Below are 26,590 nucleotides of genomic sequence, written 5' to 3'. Positions count from 1 at the left end.
AGGAACACTCCTGACGAAAGCAGAGGTGGAAGACTTAGCTCTAGTAGAGTGAGCCCTAATACCCTCAGGAGGAACCTTACCAGCCAGGGCAAAGCAGATCTTAATGGCAAGGATGATCCATCTTGATAGAGTGCGCTTGTGCACAGCTTTTCCTTTAGAATGTCCAACATAGCCCACGAAGAACTGATCGTCCAAATGAAAGTCCATCGTTCTGTCCAAGTAAAAGCTCACAGCTCTTTTTGGGTCCAGACGATGAAGCCTTTCTTCTTCCTTGGAGGGATGAGGAGGCGGATAAAAAACAGGGAGAGTAATAGACTGCCCCAAATGAAACGGAGTAACCACTTTAGGCAGGAAAGCAGCCCTGGTCCTGAGAACCATCCTTTCAGCATGCAATGTTAAAAACGGGGGTTTAGAACTAAGCTTACTCACCCTTCTTGCCGAGGTTATGGCTACAAGAAAGACCGTCTTAAAGGACAACAGCCTCAAAGGACAACTATGAAGAGGCTCAAACGGAGACCCCATCAGAAAAGTTAAGACAAGATTAAGGTCCCACTGTGGCATTACAAAAGGAGTAGGTGGAAACCTGTTTGTAAGGCCTTTGATAAACCTTAGTACAATAGGAGATTTAAACAATGACGGTTGATCAGGAAGACATAGAAAAGCCGGTAAGGCCGATAGATAGCCCTCGACCGTGGCCACAGCACAGCCCTGCTGAGCCAGGGAAAGAGCAAACTGAAGCACATCATAAAGATGGGCTCTTAAAGGGTCAATGGATCTCTCTCCACACCATTTTACAAACTTAGACCACCTATATGAGTAAATGGACTTGGTGGAGTGTCGCCTGGCCGATAAAATAACATCCACCCCATCAGTCGGGAGAGAGAAAGAATTCAGGTTGCCCCGTTCAATCTCCAGGCATGAAGGTGTAAGCTCTGGAGGTGGGGGTGTAGAACCTGCCTTTCCGACTGCGAGAGGAGGTCTGCCCTCAGAGGGAGACGGAGCAGAGGGCACGAGGAGAGGTGGAGAAGATCTGTATACCACACCCTTCTTGGCCAATCCGGGGCGACCAAAATAACTTGGGCCCGGTCTTGGCGAATCTTCCTCAGAACCCGAAGAATCAAGGGTATGGGAGGAAACGCGTAGAGGAGTTGCGAACCCCAACTCAACTGAAACGCGTCCCCCCAACGCCCCCTGCATCGGAAACTGGAGACTGCAAAATGACGGGCAGGGCGCGTTCTCGCGGGTGGCGAATAGGTCCACGCGAGGCATCCCCCACGTCCTAAAGACAAAAGAAGCAGATGGTCTTCTGAGCAGTAACCCTGGCAAGGAGGGTAAGGGGGAGTAAACTCCCGAAAGGGAAGGGCGTACCCAGCCTCCACGAGGTTTAAAACCCAAAGGTCGGTTGTAACAGATTTCCAACCTCGCAGAAAGTGGGACACCCGACCCCCCACAGGTCTCACATGATCTAGGATGGGGGATCTAGGGCTGCTTCCCTGAAGCTTCATTGGGAGCAGAGGAGGCTGAAGATGGGTTGCGGCCAGAACCTCTCCGTCCCCTTTGCCTTCCTCTATACGACCTATAGAGGGGATTCTGCTGCGGTTGTTGCTGCTGCTGTTGAGGTTGCCGGAAGGAACGAAATGAGGATCTCCCAAAGCCTCTGAAATTTCTAAGACCAAATCCCTTAGCAGGAGTCTGTAATCCTAAAGATTTAGCCGTTACCCTGCTCTCTTTAAACCTTTGCAAGGCGGAATCAGCCTTTTCACCAAACAGTTTTTCTCCGTCAAAAGGCAAATCTACCAAAGTGGCCTGAACATCAGTAGAGAAGCCAGAAGAACGAAGCCACGCTTGCCACCTAGTGGCTATCGACGATCCCATTATCCTTGACACAAAATCAGCCGTGTCAAGTCCCGAATGAATTACCTGCCTTGCAGCAGCCTGAGTGTCACTGACCACCTCCATAAAAGAAGCCTTATCTCCTTCTGGCAGCTTAGGGGCTAATGATTTCATAAAGTCCATAAGAGCATGAATGTAGCGCCCTAGTAAGCAGGTGGCATTAGTGGATTTAAGCGCCATGCTCCCTGAAGAAAAGGTCTTTTTAGCGGCCTGATCAGCCTTTTTAGACTCCCTATCTGCAGGAGTCTGAGGGAAGGCTCCTGAAGCACGCTTCGAGCATGAAGCCTGCACCACCAGGCTTTCTGGAGAAGGGTGGGAAGATAGAAAACTTGGATCCCCAGGAGCCACCCTATATCTCCTTGCCACCTGTCTGGAGACTGCCGGCGAAGAGAGTGGCTTACGCCAGACGTCCATAACTGGCTCCAAGATAGCCTCATTAAAAGGCAACAAGGGTTCAATAGTTGAAGCTGGCGAATGTAGAACCTCAGTGAGAAGGTTTGGTTTATATTCAGCAGAGGTTAACTGCAAGTCCAGCAACTCTGCGGCCTTCTTAATAACTATATGATAGGGAGCCAGTTCTTGCGGTGGCGAAGATCTAGAAGAAGAATGCTCCCACTCCGGAGTTGTATCAAGACCACTAGCATCTTGAATGCCTTCAAAGTCGTCCGAAGATGTATCCTTCTTCCACATCTTCCCTATAACGTTCCTCTTCTAAGACTCTCTGGGCCTCTCTCCTCGAACGGATCCGAGGAACCGGCGCCGGCGGCGCCGTACGCGGAGTCGGTGGAACCGAACGTGGAGTCGGCGGCGCCGGAGTCGGCAGCGCCGGACGTGGAGCCGAGGGAGTCGGCAACGGCGTCGAGGAGGGCTCCGAAGAAGGCCGATCCAAACGAAGCCGAGATGCATCCCCAGACGGCAACGGAAACTGCCTCGAAGGAGCAATCGGCAAAAAGGGCATAAATGGAGCCTGAGCATAATGCTGCGGCACTCCCAAGGTGTATGCCATAGGACCCACGGGACCAGATGGTGCGCCGAATGGGAAGGCAGCCCGTTGAAAAATCCCATACATCGCATTAAGAAAATGCGTCGAATCCGCAACCGGAGTCGGGAGCTGCGGATAAGGGATTGATCCCGAATCCGGCTGAGGAGTACCTGGAACCGGAGCCGAAAAGTCCTCAACAGGAGCCACAGGATCAGCCGGCTCTGGAGAAAGCTCTTTTTCTTGCTCGACGTCAGAAGCAGAAGACTCCACTGGCGCCGGTGACTGCGCCAGAGACCGCGCCGGTGTCCGCTTCGGTGAAGGTGACCTCTCTGGAGACTTCCTAGGAGATGGAGAAGGAGATACAACATCCTTACTTCGACGTCGAGGCGACGGCAACCTCGATGCCTTGCTCTTCGAAGACCAGCGCCGAGGGCTATGCTTCCTTTTCTTGTGATGCTTCTTCAACTTCGAAGAGTGCGAAGTCAACGACTCCGGCCTCGATCTCTCCTTCTTCCTACCCCTCTTTTACTTCTTCGGCTTGGCCATGAAGAGCTTCGCCTTTCTCTCCTTCAAGGCCTTGGGGTTCATTCTTCTGCAGCTGGAACAGTCCTCCACGTCGTGGTCAGAAGAAAGGCACCACAAACAATCTTCATGGGGGTCAGTCATTGACATGTGGCCCCCACATTCCCTACAAGGTTTGAAACCTGACTTCCTAGTCGAAGACATGGTGAATTCACAACAGTAACCCACTACAAGACTACAAAGTAGCAGGAGAGTGCTGGAAAACCGTTACGCGTCGACGGCGCGGAAAAAAGGGAACTGACGTCATCACGCCGACGTGGCTCTCTTATGGCTCCGGTGACGTCAAACAGAGTCGCGAGCGGAGCCGAAGAATTATGACGTTCACGTCGGCGTAGAGAGCTGGGGAAAAAAGTTCCGTGGAATGCTGGCGCAGGGGATATTCACAAGGTGAGGAATCCACTGGCAGATGTATCCATCAGAAATAATAACTGATAAATGCCAATGTAGAGAAATAATGTGAGGCTGTAATTTTTCAGCTGGTCCAATAGTGCTCGTGTGAGGTGTTCCCAGTCTCATAGTCCCTATTTTCGCACTGCATATTCTGAGTGGAAGCTATATGCACTAGCAGTACCCCTTTGCACAGGATAATTGACCTGGTAAATACTGTCAACATTCACCTGTTTGAGGTGGACCTTGGTTAGCGCGGATATCCAGGAAAACTAGTTTACCTTACTTTTGGATTGTAGCTTTTGAAAAGGAGGATAGCCTAGTATGTATTTCCTTTGGATGTCCTTTTCTTGATGACATTGTAGGGTAGCTTTCTTAAGTATAAAAGGTATAGAAAGCTATGAACACTTAAGGGGTTATGTGTTGGAATACGTCTAAGAATTATATATATATTTTTAAATAGCCTTCAGCCACAATTTGTGGCATGCTTCATCATTGGGCTCCACATCCCGACATTCTTTCTATCAGTATAGGTTCAGGCACACAAAAAGGAGCTCTTAATATGCCATTTGCTTTTTTGTTTGGAATCTGGAGTGAATTTCTCTGAGGGTAACATTGCCTTGGGAAAACACTTATTGTGTAATGCATTCTGAATAATAAGTCAATTTGATTGTCCAGTTTGAAAACATTCATGCTACTAATGACCATTTATTTCAGCTCTTCAATTATGTGACATGTAAGAGGGTTTGGAGAAAAGGAAGCAACGCTTTAAGACAAGTTGATTAGCTCTTTGATTTGACTACACACCGAAACATTGCTATATACTGCTTTATTCATGATTTACTGTCCTCCTTGCTCTTACTGATATAGAGATCATGCTGACAGAAGCTGCAAGTTTAACATGATTATGACCATATTCAGTGGCTACTGGTAATGCTTCTTGTGGATGCTTGCCACCAAAAAATCATGACTAAGCGATAGATTCTTAAATGAAGGCATCTTAACTTACCACACCTCTGGCATTGTACAGTGGCAACAATCCCACTATTTTCTAATGACCAAAATTAAAAAAGTAAGGGACTGACTGGGCCCCTAACTGGTAAGTGAACACAAGGAAATCAAGTACCCAAAAGTATTTTTGTTGGTGGAAACCTTGATGTTTGGGTGGAGAGGTTTCGGGTACAGAATATTTTTATTTTAAGATTGATTAGGATACCATGGCATTACGTCAAGTACAACTTGGATTTTTAGGACCTTAATTGTATCCTCCATGCTTCCAAAGATTCCTGAGTCAACCTGAACAAAGCCTCAAAAGATATCTTCGCCATGGGTGCATTGGCTAAGAAACAATAGCGCCGACCATTAAGAAGCCACAAAACACTTGTGTTAAACATAGCTGCTAAGTTTTAACTTTGCTTATGTGCGACATTTCCAGCTTTTCAGTGTCCTCGTGTGACATGCATATCCATTATGTGTGATACTTTATCGCAAGAAACTAGTTCCATTTCTGAAGTTGTTCTTTTTGTGCAAATGGATTGGTATGGAACAAGCCTCAAAAAAAGGCTCTGGGAATGTTTTTATAGATCAGATCCACCATAAAGGTTAGGGATTGAAGGACTGGTACTATTGTGGTAAGCAATTGTGTCCCTTTCCATAATTGGGAAAGTTCTCACCTCTAACATCCTACCCAAATTCCAGATTTCTAGCTCGCTCCAGTTTCTCCCACTAGATGCTTCTGCAGTCGCCATTCAGAATAGAATGAGTTTTCCTTATTAGAAGATATCTGAAGCAGTTTGCAGTATAGGAATCTTAATCATATTGGATTGAGAATCCTTGTCTGACGAGATCGGAATTAGTCCTTCCTTGAAGACAACAGTGGAGTTATTGGTGGAGGGGATAGACTGTACTATCATCAATGGAATGGAGAAGGTCTGTCTTGTTGGTCGTCTTGAAGACGGGTCTTTTACTAATAAGTAGAAGCAAACAGATGATTTTGTAGACTTACATAGGTAGATTGAGGACAAGTGTCTGACAGATGGGAATGGTTGACTTCAATCCTGCAAAATCACATCCACCAAGTAAAACTGGGCCCATTATGCTCAAGAACAGCCAGCATCACCCATGGTGTTCCTCTGGGTTCTGTCTTCATTAACACTGTTAAATGCTCATGTAGCAGCCCGTTGAATTTCAAACTTATATGAAACTAGCTATCACATATCTGCTGAAGTAAAAAAAAAAAAAAAACACTTCAAAAAACAGCTCCATCTCGAGGTTCAAGGGGAGTCTGGCAACCTTTACAACCTGGCCCACTGTAGTTTAAAAATTCATTATTGAATTCAGAAAAACTGACACTGTCTGATCTGCAAAATAAACCTGAATACCTTGCCTCTGGGCCCGTCAATCCTCTCATGTTCCCTACACCTTGTTCAGAGAAACAGGTCAATCTTCTAAATCCATGGAAAAAGTAAAAAACTTGGGGGTGCGCTTTCATAGTTATCTAGTATTAAACTCCAAAATAAATGTACCCTCCAAAGCACCATCCCACTGTTCACATTTGGTAAAAAGGTGCCTGCCGCTGCTCGCAGAAACTTCATTTTATCTTAACTCCTGGTCATGTCCAGCTTTAATTACTTCATCAGCTTACCCCCAGCCCCTCTCTTGGAAAACTCCAGAGTGCCAAACAATGGAGCTCACCGATTTGGTTTGAAAGTACCCAAGTTGAAAACCATCTAACTAGGGCCTGAAGGCTCTTCATTGTCTTATAGTAAAATAAATCTTGACCTTTAAAACTCTTTGCATTATAGATAAGGCACTCCATGCTAGTTCACCTAACTTTCTTCGCAAAACTGTTTGCCCCATATCTATCGACTAGAAGCCTCAGGTCTACTACAAATGGTGTCTTATCTACACAACCAATTAAATGCAAGAGATGTGCTGATTGATTCTTCCATGCTCAGGGCTTCTCACTTTCTAATCTCCTACCTCTATGATTCAAACTGGGAAATGACTACCTCAAATTGAGAAACTCTTTAAAGACCCATCTCTTTGCCCTGGCATGTGGGAAATCTAGCTTCCTCCTTTAGAGTCTGCCTCATTTTGAGCATACGTGCTGCCTGGTTAGCTTTTTAATGCCAGCTTTCCCGTTCTTCAGCCAGGCTTCTCAGAGCTCTGGCTCTTTAAGGGTCTATCATCATTTGGGGACATACTTGAAGGCAAGTACCTGCTGGCATTCTCCATCCCTGCCAATTGATTTATTAGTTCTTCACTACACAGGTCTTGAAATTACAATATGATGCTCCCTCATATAAGTACCAATACCCTAAAGTGCTTCAAGGTCAACAAAGGGCAATTAATTGTGATTTACAAAAACATATCATAATATAACAAGCATTGGCATAGCCAATAGGTCTCGCTTTTGAGACCTTCTAAGTATTTAGTTATGCAGCACAATATCCTTGGTGCAACCACATCAACTGTTGCGTGGCTAAACACTTATAAGGTCCCAAAGGCGAGACCTATTGGCTATGCCAATGCTATGTGTGGTTGTGTGTGTGTGAGATTGTGTGTGTGTGAGATTGTGTGTGTGTGTGGTTGTGTGTGTGTGTGGTTGTGTGTGTGTGTGGTTGTGTGTGTGTGGTTGTGTGTGTGTGTGTGTGGTTGTGTGTGTGTGTGGTTGTGTGTGTGTGGTTGTGTGTGTGTGTGTGTGGTTGTGAGTGTGGGTGCGGTTGCGGATGTGGGTATGTGGTTGTGAGTGTGGGTGTGGTTGCGGATGTGGGTGTGTGGTTGTGTGTGTGCGCGGTTGTGTGTATGGTTGTTGTGAGTGTGGGTGCGGTTGAGAGTGTGGGTGCGGTTGAGAGTGTGGGTGCGGTTGAGAGTGTGGGTGCGGTTGAGAGTGTGGGTGCGGTTGAGAGTGTGGGTGCGGTTGAGAGTGTGGGTGCGGTTGAGAGTGTGGGTGCGGTTGAGAGTGTGGGTGCGGTTGAGAGTGTGGGTGCGGTTGAGAGTGTGGGTGCGGTTGAGAGTGTGGGTGCGGTTGAGAGTGTGGGTGCGGTTGAGAGTGTGGGTGCGGTTGAGAGTGTGGGTGCGGTTGAGAGTGTGGGTGCGGTTGAGAGTGTGGGTGCGGTTGAGAGTGTGGGTGCGGTTGAGAGTGTGGGTGCGGTTGAGAGTGGGGTGCGGTTGAGAGTGGGGTGCGGTTGAGAGTGGGGTGCGGTTGAGAGTGTGGGTGCGGTTGAGAGTGTGGGTGCGGTTGAGAGTGTGGGTGCGGTTGAGAGTGTGGGTGCGGTTGAGAGTGTGGGTGCGGTTGAGAGTGTGGGTGCGGTTGAGAGTGTGGGTGCGGTTGAGAGTGTGGGTGCGGTTGAGAGTGTGGGTGCGGGTGCGGTTGAGAGTGTGGGTGCGGTTGAGAGTGTGGGTGCGGTTGAGAGTGTGGGTGCGGTTGAGAGTGTGGGTGCGGTTGAGAGTGTGGGTGCGGTTGAGAGTGTGGGTGCGGTTGAGAGTGTGGGTGCGGTTGAGAGTGTGGGTGCGGTTGAGAGTGTGGGTGCGGTTGAGAGTGTGGGTGCGGTTGAGAGTGTGGGTGCGGTTGAGAGTGTGGGTGCGGTTGAGAGTGTGGGTGGGTGCGGTTGAGAGTGTGGGTGGGTGCGGTTGAGAGTGTGGGTGGGTGCGGTTGAGAGTGTGGGTGGGTGCGGTTGAGAGTGTGGGTGGGTGCGGTTGAGAGTGTGGGTGGGTGCGGTTGGGTGTGTGGGTGGGTGCGGTTGGGTGTGTGGGTGGGTGCGGTTGGGTGTGTGGGTGGGTGCGGTTGGGTGTGGGTGGGTGCGGTTGGGTGTGTGGGTGGGTGCGGTTGGGTGTGTGGGTGGGTGCGGGTGGGTGCAGTTGGGTGTGTGGGTGGGTGCGGTTGGGTGTGTGGGTGGGTGCGGTTGGGTGGGTGCGGTTGGGTGTGTGGGTGGGTGCGGTTGGGTGTGTGGGTGGGTGCGGTTGGGTGTGTGGGTGGGTGCGGTTGGGTGTGTGGGTGGGTGCGGTTGGGTGTGTGGGTGGGTGCGGTTGGGTGTGTGGGTGGGTGCGGTTGTGAGTGTGGGTGCGGTTGTGAGTGTGGGTGCGGTTGGGTGAGCGCGTGCGGTTGGGTGAGCGCGTGCGGTTGGGTGAGCGCGTGCGGTTGGGTGAGCGCGTGCGGTTGGGTGAGCGCGTGCGGTTGGGTGAGCGCGTGCGGTTGGGTGAGCGCGTGCGGTTGGGTGAGCGCGTGCGGTTGGGTGAGCGCGTGCGGTTGGGTGAGCGCGTGCGGTTGGGTGAGCGCGTGCGGTTGGGTGAGCGCGTGCGGTTGGGTGAGCGCGTGCGGTTGGGTGAGCGCGTGCGGTTGGGTGAGCGCGTGCGGTTGGGTGAGCGCGTCTGGTTGGGTGAGCGCGTCTGGTTGGGTGAGCGCGTCTGGTTGGGTGAGCGCGTCTGGTTGGGTGAGCGCGTCTGGTTGGGTGAGCGCGTCTGGTTGGGTGAGCGCGTCTGGTTGGGTGAGCGCGTCTGGTTGGGTGAGCGCGTCTGGTTGGGTGAGCGCGTCTGGTTGGGTGAGCGCGTCTGGTTGGGTGAGCGCGTCTGGTTGGGTGAGCGCGTCTGGTTGGGTGAGCGCGTCTGGTTGGGTGTGCGCGTCTGGTTGGGTGTGCGCGTCTGGTTGGGTGTGCGCGTCTGGTTGGGTGTGCGCGTCTGGTTGGGTGTGCGCGTCTGGTTGGGTGTGCGCGTCTGGTTGGGTGTGTGTGTGTGTGTGTGGTTTGTGTGTGTGTGTGTGTGTGGTTGGGTGTGTGTGTGGTTGGGTGTGTGTGTGTGGTTGGGTGTGTGTGTGTGGTTGTGTGTGTGGTTGTGTGTGTGGTTGTGTGTGTGGTTGTGTGTGTGGTTGTGTGGTTGTGTGTGGTTGTGGGTGTGTGGGGTTGTGGGTGTGTGGGGTTGTGTGGTTGTGGGTGTGTGGGGTTGTGTGTGGTTGTGGGTGTGTGGGTGTGTGGTTGTGGGTGTGTGGTTGTGGGTGTGTGGTTGTGGGTGTGTGGTTGTGTGTGGTTGTGTGTGTGGTTGCGTGTGTGTGGTTGTGTGTGTGGTTGCGTGTGTGTGGTTGCGTGTGTGTGGTTGTGTGTGTGGTTGTGTGTGTGGTTGTGTGTGGTTGTGTGGTTGTGGGTGTGTGTGTGGTGGCTGTGTGTGTGTGTGTGGTTGCGTGTGTGTGGTGGCTGTGTGTGTGTGTGTGGTTGCGTGTGTGTGGTGGTTGTGTGTGTGTGGTGGTTGTGTGTGTATGTGGTTGTGTGTGTGTGGTTGCGTGTGTGTGTGGTTGTGTGTGGTTGTGTGTGTGGTTGCGTGTGTGTGTGGTTGTGTGGTTGTGAGTGGTTGTGTGTGTGGTTGTGTATGTGTGGTGTGTGTGGTTGTGTGTGGTGTGTGGGGTTGTGGGTGGTGTGGGGTTGTTGGTGTGTGGTTGTGGGTGTGTGGTTGTGGGTGTGTGGTTGTGGGTGTGTGGTTGTGTGTGGTGTGTGGGTGTGTGGTTGTGTGTGGTTGTGTGTGTGTGGTTTGTGTGTGTGGTTTGTGTGTGTGGTTGTGTGTGTGGTTGTGTGGGGTTGTGTGGGGTTGTGTGGGGTTGTGTGGGGTTGTGTGGTTGTGGGTGTGGTTGTGTGTGTGTGGTGGTTGTGTGTGTGTGTGTGGGTGGTTGTGTGTGTGTGTGGTTGTGAGTGGTTGTGTGTGTGGTTGTGGTTTTGTGTGTGGTTGTGTGTGTGACAGTAATACTCAAAGCATCTCAAAATAAAGGAACACAAACATCGGGTTTGTGGAAAGAGAAAGCACGTTGTAAGTCAAACGGGCGCAGCAAAGCATTAACACAATAACAAAACAAACAAGATCACTTAGCGAAGACTGAGTGCTGATAATGGATACACAGCCCATCATCTTAAGAGTCCGATTGCAGCCAGTGTGCACTCAAACCTGCCCCCTCCTTGTGAGTTGCACCCCGTATTTCTTGAGTTGTAACTGCTGCACCCACCATAGCGCTTTGAGATCCAAAGCGCTACATAGGTCTAATCGATTAACCAGTCGCCAACATGCTGTGCTTTGAAAGAGAAAGTGCCAAAAGTTTCCAGCTTCCTCATCATGTCCTCATGAAAGCGCCAACGAAAGGACTCCCTGAATGGTGCAACGGACATGAAGCAGCCGCTGCAATCAGAAATAAACACTGTGAACGTTGTCCAGTTTCACAGTAACATTTCCTTAATGTTTTTTAAGTCACAAAACAGTAATACTAAAAGCATCTCAAAATAAAGGAACACAAACATCAAGTTTGTGGAAAGAGAAAGCACATTGTAAGTCAAACGGGCGCAGCAAAGCATTAACACAACAACATGTTCTTTGATGTTTGCTGTTCTTTGAACGAGAATATCAAAGGGGCGCCGTGAAAGTGATCGCGGGCGCTTAATGAGCATGACGAGGTTTGCCAGCCTCTGCTCCTAAGCGCGCGCCTGCGCACATGCACTGTAGCTCTAGGTTGGTCATGGTAGCATTTTTTGAGCCCTCACAAAAAGTCTCACCAGACCAGCCAGCGCATGCGCTGGGTCAGACGAGACCTAAAAATCAAATATGGTTAGCCATCAGTGGGAGGTTACTTACTTTGTATCATTTGTACCTGAACCCTATCCAGCCTTATGTTTCCCTTTAGCGGTACAAAAGGGGGTGGTGATGGACGGAGCATCAGAACCAATCAAACACTCACACCCAGTCAACAGATCTGGGTTTGATCCATCACCGTTCTTTAGCCCACTCTGCCACCCCAGTTCAGACATGGCCATATGCAAATCAGTCTGACCCTGTGCCTCATGGGAACAGTCCAGCCCGAACTGCCAAGCCATGCCTTCCCTGGACCGGAAACAAGCTACCTAGGACCGGTTTCTGGCATTTCAGCCGTCTTCAGCCAGGCTTGCTTGAATCCAGTGGCAAAGTGAGCAAGGGACTCGCGTCTGAGCATACCCTGCCAACTTGGCAGTTCGGGCTGGACTGTTCCCATGAGGCACAGGGTCAGACTGATTTGCATATGGCCTTGTCTGAACTGGGGTGGCAGAGTGGGCTAAAGAACGGTGATGGATTAAACCCAGATCAGTTGACTGGGGGTGAGTGCTTGCAATGTTCAACACTCCGTCCATCATTTCCTTTGGTTTTTGTTATGTTTCCCTTTAAACAAAGATTTTAACACACCAGCTAGTGAGAAGAAAAGCTGCAACAATGGCTAGCTGCTCATCAAGAGAAAGCAAAGAATCGTCATGTAATGAAAACAGCAATAGTCTGTGCCCATCTCTCGAAGTTTTAGCAAACCAAGTTTGAACAAGAACAGTCCTCAGGGCTATGATGAAGGTGGAGGCAGTAAATGGACGCTTTGTGTATATTGTACAAGGCCTTTTTTAATCTAAAAAAGTGAATTTTCACCTTTTCAGTCTCCTCTGTGGTAATGAAGTTGGTCAAAGCTTATTTTCCAACATAATTCACAGAAGAATTTAAAACAAGTCTTCCTTTTTTTCTGGGCTTCCACAATCAATAGCAGGCTATGAGGAGGAGACATTAGTAAGTTTGCAAACTCTGGAAAATAATGACAAGAAGAAAATCCCCTCTCTAAAAAAGACTTGTCCTGTATTTAAAGTGCTGTAGAAATTCACTCTCAAGGAGTTAAAACCTGAACACTTCTGAAAAGACATACATGTGCCTGAGCAGTCCTCCATGGGATAATACTGGCAAGAGGGCTCAAGTAAACTAAAGTATAATGCCTAGCATCAAGGAAAATATAGGACTGTTAGACAGACATTGGATAGTATCAGTAGGTACCAAATATGGCTAATAATGTTAGTGTGCAACGCTAACATTACCAGCCATCCAGATGAGACAAGACATTGGACCTGAGAGCAACAACGGCAAACAAAATACCCAGCTGGACGGAGAAGCCACCTGATGCCTCTAGAAGGATGGACGTTGGTACTTTGACTCCAGCTAGCCCACATGACTAGAATGGACCTCTCCAGGGCCAGTGGTGATGGTCCCCTTATGCCACCTGAGGAACAGGCGTGGTATTGAACCCGCTAGGGGGCCCTGGATGCTTCCCCTGGGACTCTTGTCGGCTGGCCCTGCAAGTAGCCAAAAGGTATTGGGACCTAGGACGTGCGTCAGGGAAGGTATTCTGCTGGATGGCTGTTGCGGGGTTTTGAAAAACACCCCCCCAACCAGCGCAGACCATCAGGAACCCAGGCAGAAGACAGGTCTGCCGAATGGAGCCAGAAAACCATGCCCCCAATTAAAAGCATCCTTTAGAAGCCAGGAGACCCAAACAAAATGCTTCTACTGGTTAGAACTGGCCATCGGGAGCAAAATGAGCCCCAAACCATTGAGATTAACCTTATGGGGTCTGAGCTATTATCATTTAATGCTTACTTCTGTCTCAGGTGGTGCCAGTGAGATCAGAGGCAGTGCCAGTGGAAATGGGTCCGGCTCAGGGTTTGAGCCCGGAGTCATTCCAGATCTGGGGATTTCTGAAGTATGCTCTGACAACTTCCTAGCACACTGGGAGCAACTGCTCAAAAAAGGTCAACAAGAGAGTCGAAAAAACTGCTCCTGATCCATGTTGTTACAGCGTAAATAAAGGAACTGATGTCAGCGTGCTGGGTTGGCGCCTATATAGCACCATGCATTCAACATCTGGAATAAACGATGTGGAGTCGCTGATGCCGCACAGAGGTACTGCTTAAGATTTTTCGGTCTGATGCTTGGGAATATTCTAAGATGAGGAATCTGAGGTTAGAAGTCTCTATCAGAAAATCTTTTTACACAGCGAGTCCAATCTGCTGCTCTTTATTTTGAATGATATTTAAGGTGTAGAACCCACTAGCAATTAAAAAAAGAAAAGAGGGCCCCTGGAGAAATAGATAAACCAGTAGGAAGGCAGGGGAAAGTTAGATGGAGTTTTAAGTCATGAGCGGTTATCTTCTATATCAATGGTGTGTGTCATGAAAATGTATTTTAGTCCGATGCGACGGAAAAAGGAAAAACTATCCTTAGTTAGTTTAAAAGTATTGATGGACCTAGAAGGTACGAAAGACAAAATGTTTGTGATACGTTTCTCTGTTGCGTGGTCAATCTGCACCCAGGATACGACTCGTCCTGGACATCCCCCGACACAGCCACATCTCCGCCCACCTGAGACCTGCACTGGCTCCCCGTCAGCAAGAGGATCACGTTCAGACTCCTCACCCACGCACACAAAGCTCTCCACAACATGGGTCCCGAATACCTCAACAACCGCCTCACGTTCTACACGCCAGCTCCGCTCCACCAGCCTCGCCCTCGCCGCCGTTCCACGTATCCGCAGAACCACCACCGGAGGAAGATCCTTCACCTACCTAGCGGCCAAGACGTGGAACACCCTCCCCACCCACCTATGACTGACCCAGGACCATCTCTCCTTCAGGAAGCACCTCAAGACCTGGCTCTTCGAGCAGTAGCGCCCCCCCCCCTTTCTCCCAGCGCCTTGAGACCCTCGCGGGAGAGCAGTGCGCTCTATGAATTTCGTGATTGATTGATTAAAGATCAGAATATTATCTAATTTTTCCAATATTGGTGTCTTCTTGTTTGGAGGTATTAATGTGATGGATCAGAGTCCTGGAATCACCCCCTGGGTTGGTTTAGGAACCTGGGCCTAGAGTTCCCTCATCAGTTGCCTAAAAAACGGTTACTAGGGATAGCTCTATTGTATTGCTATTTCCTGTTGCTGTATGTGTCAAACTGATTAGACTGTCTTTCTCCCTCTCAATCTGTAGTGTCAGAGAAAAACTATTTTCTGTTGATTTTATTGATTACTGTACTATATTTTAGAATGAGTGTATTGAGAGAACAGTTCGGTATGTCTGAGCGATTGTGAGCCTCATTGTGGTGTGTGGAGGGTTTGATGGAGACGGGTTTCCCATACACTGTATATAATCTGCTTATATGGGTTATAATTCATTTTCTGGGATTTTATGAATAAATTTGATGTACTCTATCAATTGACAAACACTGGTTTAGGAGTATTGGTCTGTTCTGAAAAAGATTTTTTGAGGGATATACAGCGATTTATTGCGCTTTGAAATTACCGATTAGATATAGTTTCTCTATCCAATTACCAGGCAGGTTATTGTTTACTCTCTTACTGGTAGAACTCGCTAGCTTAATTAATGTTGCATCTACCAGTAGAAAACCAGCAGACACCACCTCTCAGTAACTACAAACTGAAACCCATAGATCAAGTGAATTTCTTCTGTAACTGCTTCTTCACTAGATGTACAGAGTAAGGATTAGCAACTGTGCCTATCACTGCTTCAAAAAGGAACCAAGTAAAGCACTAGTTGCACCTGAGGCTTAATCTGCATGGTTTAAAAAAAATATAGAAGTAGACACTTCAACAGTTACAGTCTGGATATTAACTTTATCGCAGCTCTGAATACTTTTGAAAGGGAATCAGATCATCGGGCATCCTTGTAGGGATGGGGTGAGGTGACGCTGCCTGAACGTTCACGCCAAACCGCAGATACGCCAGAGTCTGAATAAAGAGAAGTTCCTGCCCCTCCTAGGACTACGTTACTCAGATCTTTTGGGCTTTTTATGGTGCAATGCTCTGTCCAATTCAGGCACCCAAGGATCTCTTCTAAGAGCAACCTGGAGACAAAACATCTCTGCTCACAACTGCACATTCCGCAGCTGCAGAATCTTTCTGACAAGGAGGAATGTAAGGGTGATCAACTGGTGTCAGGTGCTTGGAAGGCTTAGCTTTTTGGGGAGAGCTTAGATCCAGAAGCAGGACTGGCCGATCATCATCTTTGGTCGATGGGATAGCTGGAAGTGATAGTATGTGCTATCTAATTTGCTACCAAGTGCTTAAAGAAGTGGACCAAGGAGATACTCTGGAAGACCGGGAGACCCCAATGTTGAAATGTTTCCTGACTTGGAACAGAGTACTAACGCTGGAAGCACTTGTGAGATGGGACACTGTGAGCTTTGAGGTGCTGAGTCACCATCTAAAAGTGGCATGGAAAGGAGAATAAATGCAAACTGGACCCCTCCTGCCAGTGTTGAGGCTGATGGTGGCGATATTCTACCGATATCCCCCATTTTATCCCTAAGTTAGAACAATCCCTGTCTCCTAACCTCCTGTATGACATCATATTGCAAATATCACAGTCCTTGATGAAAGAGGGACTCTTTGACATCGTGGTAATCAGCCATCGATATTTCTGCACCACTAACATGACACTTATCAAAAAGTTTTGCAATGGGTTCAGGCTCTGGGGAAATGAAAGCTACAAAGAAACAAGCATTGAAAATGCAATAGGTCTAGCCTTTGATTAAGTTAAAGTCATTTGCTTTGCTATACAATACCATTACCAAAGCAAATGGCTTTAACTTAATCAAGGGTGAGACCTATTGCATTTTCAGTGCTTTTTTTTTATATGCTTTTTAAGTGGCAAGCGTTGCACAGCTGGAACTTTACGGATTTGTGCATACCCCTGTTTCTGAACATTTAGCATATTATTCACGTGCTTTGGCATCACCAGGACTTGAATCAAATAAAAATGGGTAAACAGTTCAGAGTTATTGTTAACAGGAGCCCCCAAAATATTGCTTGCCCAAAGCCCCCAAAACTCTTAGCTACTCTTAGTAGACGCATCAGGAGTTCACTAAGAAATAAGAACCAAATGCACCACCCATGTAACGCATATCTATGCAATTACCGGCAGTCACCAATTATATATATCACAAAAAGGAAGTTAAACCGCAGATTCTCGGAATGACCAGAATTGGACTAAGATCATCAAGTCTACGGTTGAGCAATCACAATTAAGGGGGCAGAAACGGGGATTACAGTCAATTAAACAAGTATGGGTAGATTGCAAAGCATATAAATACATGCAAAGAGTACATGAAATGTGAAGTGACGTGAAACCGAGGAAGCAGGCATCCGACAGAAAATGCTCTTTTAAAGTCTATGTGGCGCTGTAGAGAAGCAACATACATTACTGCTTAATTTTACTCTTCTTCAAATACTGCACAGGTAAAACAAGTACACAAGGTCTATCGGAACACCAGATATAAGTATACGCAGTTTAATTACTTACTCATAGCAAACCTCCCCCCTCAGATTGAATATAATGAAACAAGCGGAAATGGTGTCCCACTGTGCAGTTAGATGGCAATTTTGTGCATATGGTGTGAACCTGCCCATTGATTGAGAGATTTGGGATCTATGTGGTAGAGGAGGTAGAGTGCACACTCAACATTCAAAATGTACTCCAAGTGGAAATATGTCTGATGGCTTATGTCTGCACCGGCCAGAAAAAGCAAAAAAACGTAAGTAATTAAATCTTGGCCCATGCTGTAGCCTGGAGGGATACAGCATTACATTGGAAGTCGATTGAGGATGTGGAAAACTGGGCTGTTGTGCAAGGGGCAGCTCTGCGAAAGGACAACGGGGGATTCCGCAAAAAGCCCATTGCTGAACTCTGGTAGGAAGTATTGAGAGCCTTCCTGAATAAAGACACTGGGGAGGAGCCGTGAGGGTATATGGGCCCATGGGTGAATTACCCGGCTTCATCAGCACACCGTCTATGTCACCTTATTAGCAACACTCGTAGTATTAGGCGTGGTACTAGAGTCTAGGGGAGGTGGAAGGAAAGAAGGACGAACAGCAAATGAGAACTATCTAGAAGCACGAAGGTGCAATAGTTATCAAGGTTATGACATCTTGTTTACATGCTATGATTACAAAGCTCTGAACGGACAAGTAGAGATGTATAAATGAATCGATGGCATGCTCCCTAAATGTGCAACACCACCATCTGGGCTGACAATTTACATTTGTAAATGTTGCACAGCCAATGCTTGAACAAAAAATCAACAAATACAGTTAAAAAAAAAAAAACAATTGAGTGATTGAGACTCTCTGAAGATCACAACCCCTTCAACAGGACTCGGTAATGTTTCATTCAGTTACAATTTCAGAATTGAAACATTTTCAATATTATTTACAAGAAAATCTTTTTTTCAAATTTTTCGTAGACTGCTACAGGCACTGACAAAGACAATAGTCCTGGCTGGTTTTAGATGTATGTCAGTTATTGTGTTATACATCTGGCTCAGTAAAAAAAAAGCTCAGAGGGGACCAAAAATACCAGTTGGGTGAATGACATGCTATTGAAACCACAGAAATGTAGTCTAAAGAGAGACGCCCTTAACGACATAGGCACCACCTCTTTTAGAGATATCATCCACTTTTTCATCCCACTGGTATAAGAAGGTAAAGGAGGAGGGGAGGAAAGAGGGAGGAGAGGAAAGGGGGTAAAGTGGAAGGGAAGAGAGAAAGGGAAGGAAGGGGAAAGGAGAAACAAATGGGAAAAGGGGAAAAAGAAAGGGAATTTAGAAAGGAAGGGAGAGAAAGAGTCAAAGAGAAAGCTATTTCTGGGCCAAGAAAGGAGGAAACATTTTCACAGACTTTGGTTTTTACGAGTATGGGTGCTGGACGTCAGTGTCAATTACACCGAGTGCAGGAAGGAATCAAAGCGACACTGATGCAAAAGAACGCAAGCCGTCACCTACTGTGAAACTTAGGAAAAATCCCATAAAAGACACTTATTATAATGTAGTAAGAAAATGTGCAAGAGAGCTGATGTGCTAAAGTAGAAATTCAACTATATGAATATCTTTCTGATAGTTGTGACGTGAGTCAGCAGATTTGTAAGACAGAAATGTTTCTGTGTCAAGGGAATCACGGCTGCACATAGAAACATTTCAATCGAAAACATACAAGTAATAAAAAGTAGTCACTGTAAGTTGATTGCTGTTCATGGCTATCATACATTTCTATACATGTTACGAAATATCTGTGGTAAACAAATTAAATGTATGCATCTATATCACTGCTGCTCATATATTTGGGATTGGATTTTACTTTTTTCTATCTTCTCTAAAACTCCGGTCGCTGTGCGTTTCCTCATGTGTATGCTTAGAAGGTGAACAAACCTGGACCACCCTACTGCTTTCCCCTATTAGGTCACTTTTATTTTGTAGCTTTAATAATGTAATGGGGCGGTGAAGTATCTTACCCCCTCTGTCCCTTGCATCAGCCCCATTCGCCTTCAAACCCCCATTCACGGTGGGCAGGGGCAACCTCACCGGCAAACGTGCAATCCGCTTACCTCCTTTGACTTGGCTTTAAACTTTTCCCAACTCTAGCGCACCTCCCCTTCCCCCGTACCTCTTCTTACCACTTTCGTCGTCCAGAACGCTCATTCCATCGTACATTTTTCCTTCAGCCCCTCCTTTGCCGTTTTCACCTTGCCTGCTGGGAAACATTTCGCTGTAACCATCGTAAAGCGTGGCGGCCAACTTTTAGTGTAGATGTTCTGCATTTTACAATGTGTTAATTACCAATGTAAATGTCCTGAGATTTACATTTTTATAATGAACAGCTTTTTAAATTTTTTGACACCACGACCTTTCACTACACTAGCCTGTCGATTTTCGAGGAACGATTCTTTGTATAATGAGTTTATTGTTCCGACTTTTTTTTTACTCCCAATTGGGATTCAACTATCGGATATTCATTCAGGCTGGATAACAAGAAGGGGTACACAGTACAGAAAAGTACCATCTACGAAGCAGAAAATAACGTGGGATGGTCGAAGTAAATTTCAGTGGGCGTTTATTGGGTGTTTTAAGCACGCAAGGAACTGTATTTCACGATGCCTTCCCATACAACAATTAGTTGGCTGTCACCGACAAACAAGCACGGTCTCATGTAGGAGCCCGACATATGCAAAAGTGAAAAGCGCCGCCGCTAATGTTAGCGGACCGCGCGCGCTACAAAATATTGAAATAAACATATGCAAAAGTGAAAGACGCGGCCGCTAATGTTAGCGGACCGCCCTACAAAATATTGAAATAAGCAAATGCAAAAGTGAAAAGTGCACAGAGCCAAACAATTAAATAACATGACTGCGTAGGGACCAGTTAAAGGAGACAATATCACGCCGCATGTGAAAGATCAAATCCTGGTGGGCGGGGCCAAAAGGAGACAAGGCGGCAACACGAAGGGACAAAGAAGCCTCCTTTACAATGAGAAGCCTGAGTTTAGCCTAAGGTATGACACAAGCCAATAGGAAGAGGGGGCGGGGCTTCAAATCCCTTTCCTCGACCAAATTGATTTCAAGAAGCTCTCTTGCCGAGAGCAGCGCATGCATGCTGCTTTCGCCAGCCCAGACCTAAAAAGGGTGGTAAAACATTTTTTTTCACAAAACGTCCCCAGCCGTCTATGTAATTTTGTGGGAAGATGAAATTGGAACATCTAGGCAAGAGAGAGAGAGTTAGCTGCAACTTCAGTGAAGAAAATGCACAACACCAGTTAAAGCACAAGTTACTACTTGTGTAACAATATATCTGTATGAGACATTAGTTAGTGATAGATTCCGGACCTTAGAATATTCCCCAGGCGTCAGTCTGGATCCGGAAAGTTTTCTGCTTAGCAGTACCTCTGCGCGCCAGTAGGTGGCGCCGTGCGGCTCCGCGCCCGTCGCCGTGCGTGCCTGGATGACATCACAGAGGCTACTTAGGCACCCCCCATGCACGCTGACTTCAGTTCTGTACACAACTTTCCGCGCCAAAATGCAGTGTCATGCAAGAAACTGACCCTTGGTGCACAAAACTAGGGCCCTAAAAGGGGATGACCTTAACCCTAGTAATCAGTTTGCAGAACGGGGAGGATGGGTGGGGCGGTAAGGAATCTATCACTAACTAATGTCTCTTACCAATATATCGTTATATAGTAACATGTGCATCTGAAAGAGACACGTTTGTGATAGATTCCTTACCTTAGAATAGATACCCCAGCAATACCAACCCCGGTGGTGGGTCTGCGAACAGGATTACACCAGAAAGTCACGGAGCACAGAACAGCCAAAGAAGTAGTCTTTCCCGACCTGACTGTCAAGGCAGTAGTGCTTGGTAAACGTGTGCAGCGAGGCCCACGTAGCTGCCTGAAAATATCCTGCAAGGGGACACCGCGTCCTAAGGCAGTAGTGGCTGCAGTTGCCCTGGTCGAATGGGCACGCAGTCCCACAGGAGGCTCCTTCTTGGCCAAGGAGTAACAGGCTTTGATGCACAGATCGACCCACCAGGAGATGGTCCGTTTGTGCACCGCCTGACCTCTTTTGACAGCCACGTAGCCAACAAAGAGCTGATCATCCACCCGGAACTGCTGTGTACGCTGCAGATAGAATGCAAGCACACGTTTTGGGTCCAGACGGTGAAGCCGCTCCTCTTCCCTTGAAGGATGCGGAGGCGGAAAAATGGTGGGCAAAGTGATGGTCTGCCCGATGTGGAAGGGCGTGCCAACCTTTGGCATGAAAGAAGGACGTGTCCTCAGAACCACCTTGTCCAGATGAACAGAAAGGAAAGGAGGTTTGGAAGAAAGAGCCTGGAGCTCACTCACTCTCCTGGCAGAGGTGATAGCTACCAGGAAAGCAGTCTTGAGAGTAAGAAGACGTAAGGGACAGTTATGAAGGGACTCAAAGTTAAGACAAGATTCAAGTCCCACTGAGGCATTATGAAGGGCACAGCTGGGAACGTATGCGTAATGCCCTTAAGAAAACGGTTAACAACCTGAGACTTAAAAAGAGAAGGCTGATCTGGAAGCCGTAGAAAGGCAGAGATGGCCGAAAGATAACCTTTAAGAGTGCCCAGAGCAGAGCCCTGCTGGGCCAAAGAGAGAAGGAACAGAAGAACCTCAGAAAGAGGGGCAGAAAGGGGATCCACAGTCTTAGCTGTGCACCATGCCACAAATCTGTTCCACCTACAGGCGTACACCGTTTTAGTGGAGTGACGCCTTGCTGCCAGGATCACAGACTTCTGGAGGAAGATCGAAAGGTGTCAACTGTCGCCGCTCAATCAACAAGCGTGGAGGCTGGACAGGTTCGGGTGGAGGACTATCCCCTGCTGCGACAGAAGATCCTCCCGTAGAGGCAGACGGATCGGGCGATCGATGCTCATACTGAGTAGCTCAGGATGCAATACTCTCCGAGCCCAGTCCGGAGCCACAAGTATAACTTGGGCCCGGTCGCGCCTGATATTCTTCAGCACTCTGGGCAGAAGTGGTATAGGCGGAAAGGCGTACAACAGACCGCAGCTCCACTCGAGACGGAAAGCGTCTCCAAGCGAGTGCTGCCTTGGAAATTTCAACACGCAGAACCTATGACATTGCGCGTTCTCTTCGGTGGCGAATAGATCTAACCAAGGCTCTCCCCATCGCAGAAAGAGAACTTGCGCCACGTCCAAGTTCAGACGCCACTCGTGATCCACCATGCACCGGCGGCTGAGTTAGTCCGACCTGGCGTTCAATGAACCTGCCAGGTGTTGAACCACCGAGGTAATGCCTTGATCTCCCAGCCATGCCCAGAGGCGCAGAGCCTCCTGACATAGGGTCCTCGACCCCACAACTGCCCTGTTTGTTGCAATACCACATGACAGTGGTGTTGTCCGTGAACACCTGCACTACACTTCCCCGACAGAGGGAAGGAATGACTTCAGTGAAGCCGGATCGCCCGCAGCTCCAGAAGGTTGATATGGAGCCGGGACTCCGCCGGAGACCAGAGGCCTCTGATCTCCGCCTCTCCCATGTGGCCCCCCAACCCAGGAGGGACGCATCCGTCACTACTGTGTGCTCCGGTTGGGGAAGGGAGAGGGTTCTGCCATTGACCCAATCTCGATTTGTGAGCCACCACTGCAATTGCCGTGCAGTGCCCTCCGAGATCTGGACATGATCGGACAGGTTGCCCTGATGCTGTGCCCACTGGAACTTCAGGTCCCACTGCAGAGCCCGCATATGCCATCTGGCATGTGGCACCAGCAGTATGTAGGAGACCATAAGGCCCAGAAGCCGGAGGGTCATCCTGACAAACCCGGGATAGAGGCTGAAAGAGCGGAATCATAGCATGAATATCCCGGACTCGCTGTTCGGGAGGATAAACCCGAAACAGCGTTGAATCCAGAACCGCTCCGATGAAGAGTAGCTTCTCAGAGGGACTCAGGTGCGACTTCAGCACATTGATGGAGAACCCCAGCAGATGCAGGAGGTCGGCCGTAGTCTGGAGGTGGGAGACAACTGCCTGGGGCGAACCCACCTTCAACAGCCAGTCGTCGAGGTAGGGGAAGACAGACACCCCTGACCTGCGCAGATGAGCTGCGACCACCGCCATCACCTTCGTGATCACCCGAGGGGAGCTGGTAAGGCTGAAAGGGTGCACTGCAAACTGAAAATGCTACTGGCCTACCGTGAACCACAGGTAACGCCAGTGGGCCGGCAGGACGGGAACGTGAAAATAAGCGTCCTGCAAGTCTAACGCTACCATCCAGTCTCCAGGGTCCAGGGCAGACAGGACCTGAGCCACAGTCAGCATCTTGAACTTCTCCTTCCTGAGGAAGCGATTGACGTCCCGGAGGTCCAAGATGGGGCGCAGGCCCCCCATTTCCTTTTTGGGGACCAGAAAGTAGTGGGAATAGCAACCACACCCCACTTCCTGATCGGGAACGTACTCGATGGCCCCCTTGGCCAGGAGGGCCGTGACTTCCTGACAGAGAAGCGCCAAATGATCCCCCAACATGCGGCGGTACCGAGGTGGCATGTCTGGAGGGGAAGACAGAAAGGGGAGCGAGTAACCTTGGCAGATTATCTGCAGCACCCACTTGTCTGACGTAATCTCACACCAGTGGTGGAGGTGAACCCTGCCACCCACTGGCGTAGGGTGCCCCCTGAAGCTCGGATTAGGAAGGTTTCAAGGCAGAAGCAGCGGGCATGGCAGTGGACTGCCCCGCACGCTGGTTACCAGACCCGCCCCTGCGGAAACCACGTCCGCGGCCTCGCTGAGGCTGGGTTGGCACAGGCTTGCTGGAAGAGCGCGCCTGGGCACCCCTTACCTGGCCATGAACGGAACGACACCCCGTCGTGGCAGGGTTTTTCGAGGAAAGACCCAAAGACTTGGCCGTGGCACGAGAGCCTTTAAAGCGCTCCAGGGCATTTTCAGCCTTCTCACCAAAAAGGCAGGAGCCATCGAAGGGCATGTTCATGAGTGAGCTCTGGACATTGGGTGAGAAGCCAGCGGAACGTAACCAGGCGTGGCGCCGCAACGCCACTGTCGTGGAAATCACCCTGCCCAATCAATCAGAGGTGTCCAAACCACACCTGATGGCAAACTTCGCCGCATCCTTGCCCTCTGTAATTGCTTGGAAAAGGACAGCCTGGACCTCCTCAGAGCACTGAGGCAGAACCTCCGCCACCGCATCCCACACTGCGCGGGAGTAACGGCCGAAAAAGCAGGCGGCATTAACCGATCTCAACCCCAAACTGGCTGAGGAGAACAACCTCTTGCCATATTGGTCCAGCCTCCTAAGAGTCCTTATCCGGCGGAGCCGAGGTTAAGGCACTCTGCGATGTTGAGGCCTGAATGACCAGGCTCTCAGGCGTGGGGTGAGTGGTCAAGAAGGCGGGATCACCAGGCGTCGGGCGATCAGGCCTAGCGACGTTCTTATCCACCGGCACCCCCGGGGCCAGCCGCAACCAAGTACCCAAGAGGACTTCAGTAAGGGCCTCATTGAAAGGGAGCAGCGGCTCAGACGACAGACGCCATCTGGAGCACCTCCGTAAGGAGGTTGGTCTTAAGGGCCACCGTAGGGAGGTCGAGGTGGAGTCTCCATGGCTCGACTCAGCACCATAGTGTAGGAAGCGCCCTCATCCATAGTAGACGGAGGCGAGGCAAACCCCGGGTCATAAGACACATCAAGTTCACCCGCATCTTGAAGGTCATCCACCCAATCCTGCTCGGAGTCACACTGCTGCGCAAGGGGGTCCTCGGAGCCGTCCCAGTCCTCATCCGGGGTAGGAGCAGGTCGCGGCGGCAGGACCGGAGCCGGAGAGGGGCCCAGCGGCACCGGGAGCAGAGCCGGCCGGGGCCGAACCGGAGCCCCATCCCAATGAGGATCCCAGGTCCGAACGAAATGGTCCGAGAACCGAGGCAGGGGTGAGATAAACGGCACCCAGTGCGGCACCTGTGGCGGAGCCAGGGGCGGTGCTGGGGCCAGAGCCAAGGGCAGCGCCGGGGCCGGAGCCAGCGGCGTTGCACCTTGTGGCGCCGGAGCTGCGGGCGCTGAATCCAGTGGCTCCGGGGCCGGCGCGAGGCAGTGCCGCCGGGTCAACAGGATCTGGACGCGGAGCGTGCAGACGCGCCAGCGGGAACCCAAGGCTTCAACAGGCGGTCCAAGGCAAAAAGTTTCTTGCTGCTGTTCGGGAGTCGCCAACGGACCCGGGTATAGCGGGTAGGCTGCGGGACTCCCAGGCTCCAGAGGAGCCGTAGGGGCGGAACCCCTGTCCCCCACGTCCGCCTCCGGGGAGTGACGGGGGGACGTCGGAGAGCGAACACGCTTCTTCGACTTCTTTTTATGGCGTTGCTTACCGGAATCTGAAGGTGAAGACTTAAGAGTCCGAGGAGCGACGGTTGCGGTCCCGCGAATGGCCCCTAGACCCGGAGCGGCGGTGAGAGGAGTGCCGGACCTCCAGCAACTTCTGTCGCCGCTCCCGTAACGCCTTCGGGGCCATGGCACGCATTCCCGACAATCCCGGAAGTCGTGGTTGTTCTCCAGGCAGTAGAGGCAGACGTCATGGGGGTCCGCCATAGACATATTACGGTGGCACGACCCGCAAGACTTCAAGCCGGGCATCCCTACGTGCACCAGGAGATGAGAGGGAGACAAAAAGTCTCAAAAAAGTGGTCAAAAAATGACCGAGGTACGTACTCAATCCGGATCTGCGCTTTCGGCGTGGAAAAAGAAAGAACTGACGTCAGCGCCCATGGGTGGCGCCTAAGTAGTCTCCGTGACGTCATCCCGGCGCGCACAACGACGGTGACGGAGCCTCACAGCGCCACCTACTGGCGCGCAGAGGTACTGCTAAGAAGAAAACTTTCTGGATCCAGACTGACCCCTGGGGAATATTCTAAGGTAAGGAATCTATCACTAACGTGTCTCTTTCAGATAATGGACTTTATAGCTGCATCCTGATTTGAAATGGAGAAAATATTTTCCTCATTCAAACTTGCAATTCATTGTAATCATTAAATTGCTTCCCTTTTTATTAAATGTGTTTGCAAATATTTCATTGTAATGCTAAATTGTTACTGCTGTTCAAGTATCACACACACTTTTCTCAGAGGAAGGTCTTGCTGCTTGTACCAAACTCCCAATGGCGATCAGGAATCCTCACAGAAACCCACTTTCTACAGTTTTATCTTTGTGGGAGCTCATGCGTATGCACAAGAACTATGCAATTTCCTGCAAGAAGCATGCATGGGACAAGTTTCCTTTTGTTAGATTTAGTATCCGATACCTAAGAGGTGCTTGACAGTGCCTACCGGCAGGTATAGTCACCAGCATCTTTGGTATCACAGAACAAGGTATTCTGGTTAAGGCAGATGATCCGGTCTCTTCAAATATGAGGAGTAATTTAAGCTTGTCCAGAAGAGAATTGTAGATTTTTAGGACAGCCCCATCCCCATCAAAGAATATATCACTAGGTTGTGCACATTTGGTCAAGATTTCTGACAATCTGCCTCATACAGAAAAGAGTTTGTTTTTGTCTAAGACAGACATACAAATACTATGGATATCTTTAAACAATATCCAATATGCAGCTAACAGTACTCC

General features: G+C 49.2%; 1 protein-coding gene across 1 annotated transcript in view; it reads right to left on the bottom strand.

Moving 5' to 3' along the window:
• The window catches only part of ZMYM2 (zinc finger MYM-type containing 2), a 1,132,334-nt gene that overhangs the window by 53,361 nt on the left and 1,052,383 nt on the right, over positions 1 to 26,590 (bottom strand). The gene's annotated exons all lie outside the window — the stretch shown is intronic.

This window comes from Triturus cristatus, chromosome 8 (genome assembly GCF_964204655.1).
Source record: "Triturus cristatus chromosome 8, aTriCri1.1, whole genome shotgun sequence".
Lineage (NCBI taxonomy): Eukaryota > Metazoa > Chordata > Amphibia > Caudata > Salamandridae > Triturus > Triturus cristatus.
This window is presented reverse-complemented; position numbering and strand designations above follow the sequence as displayed.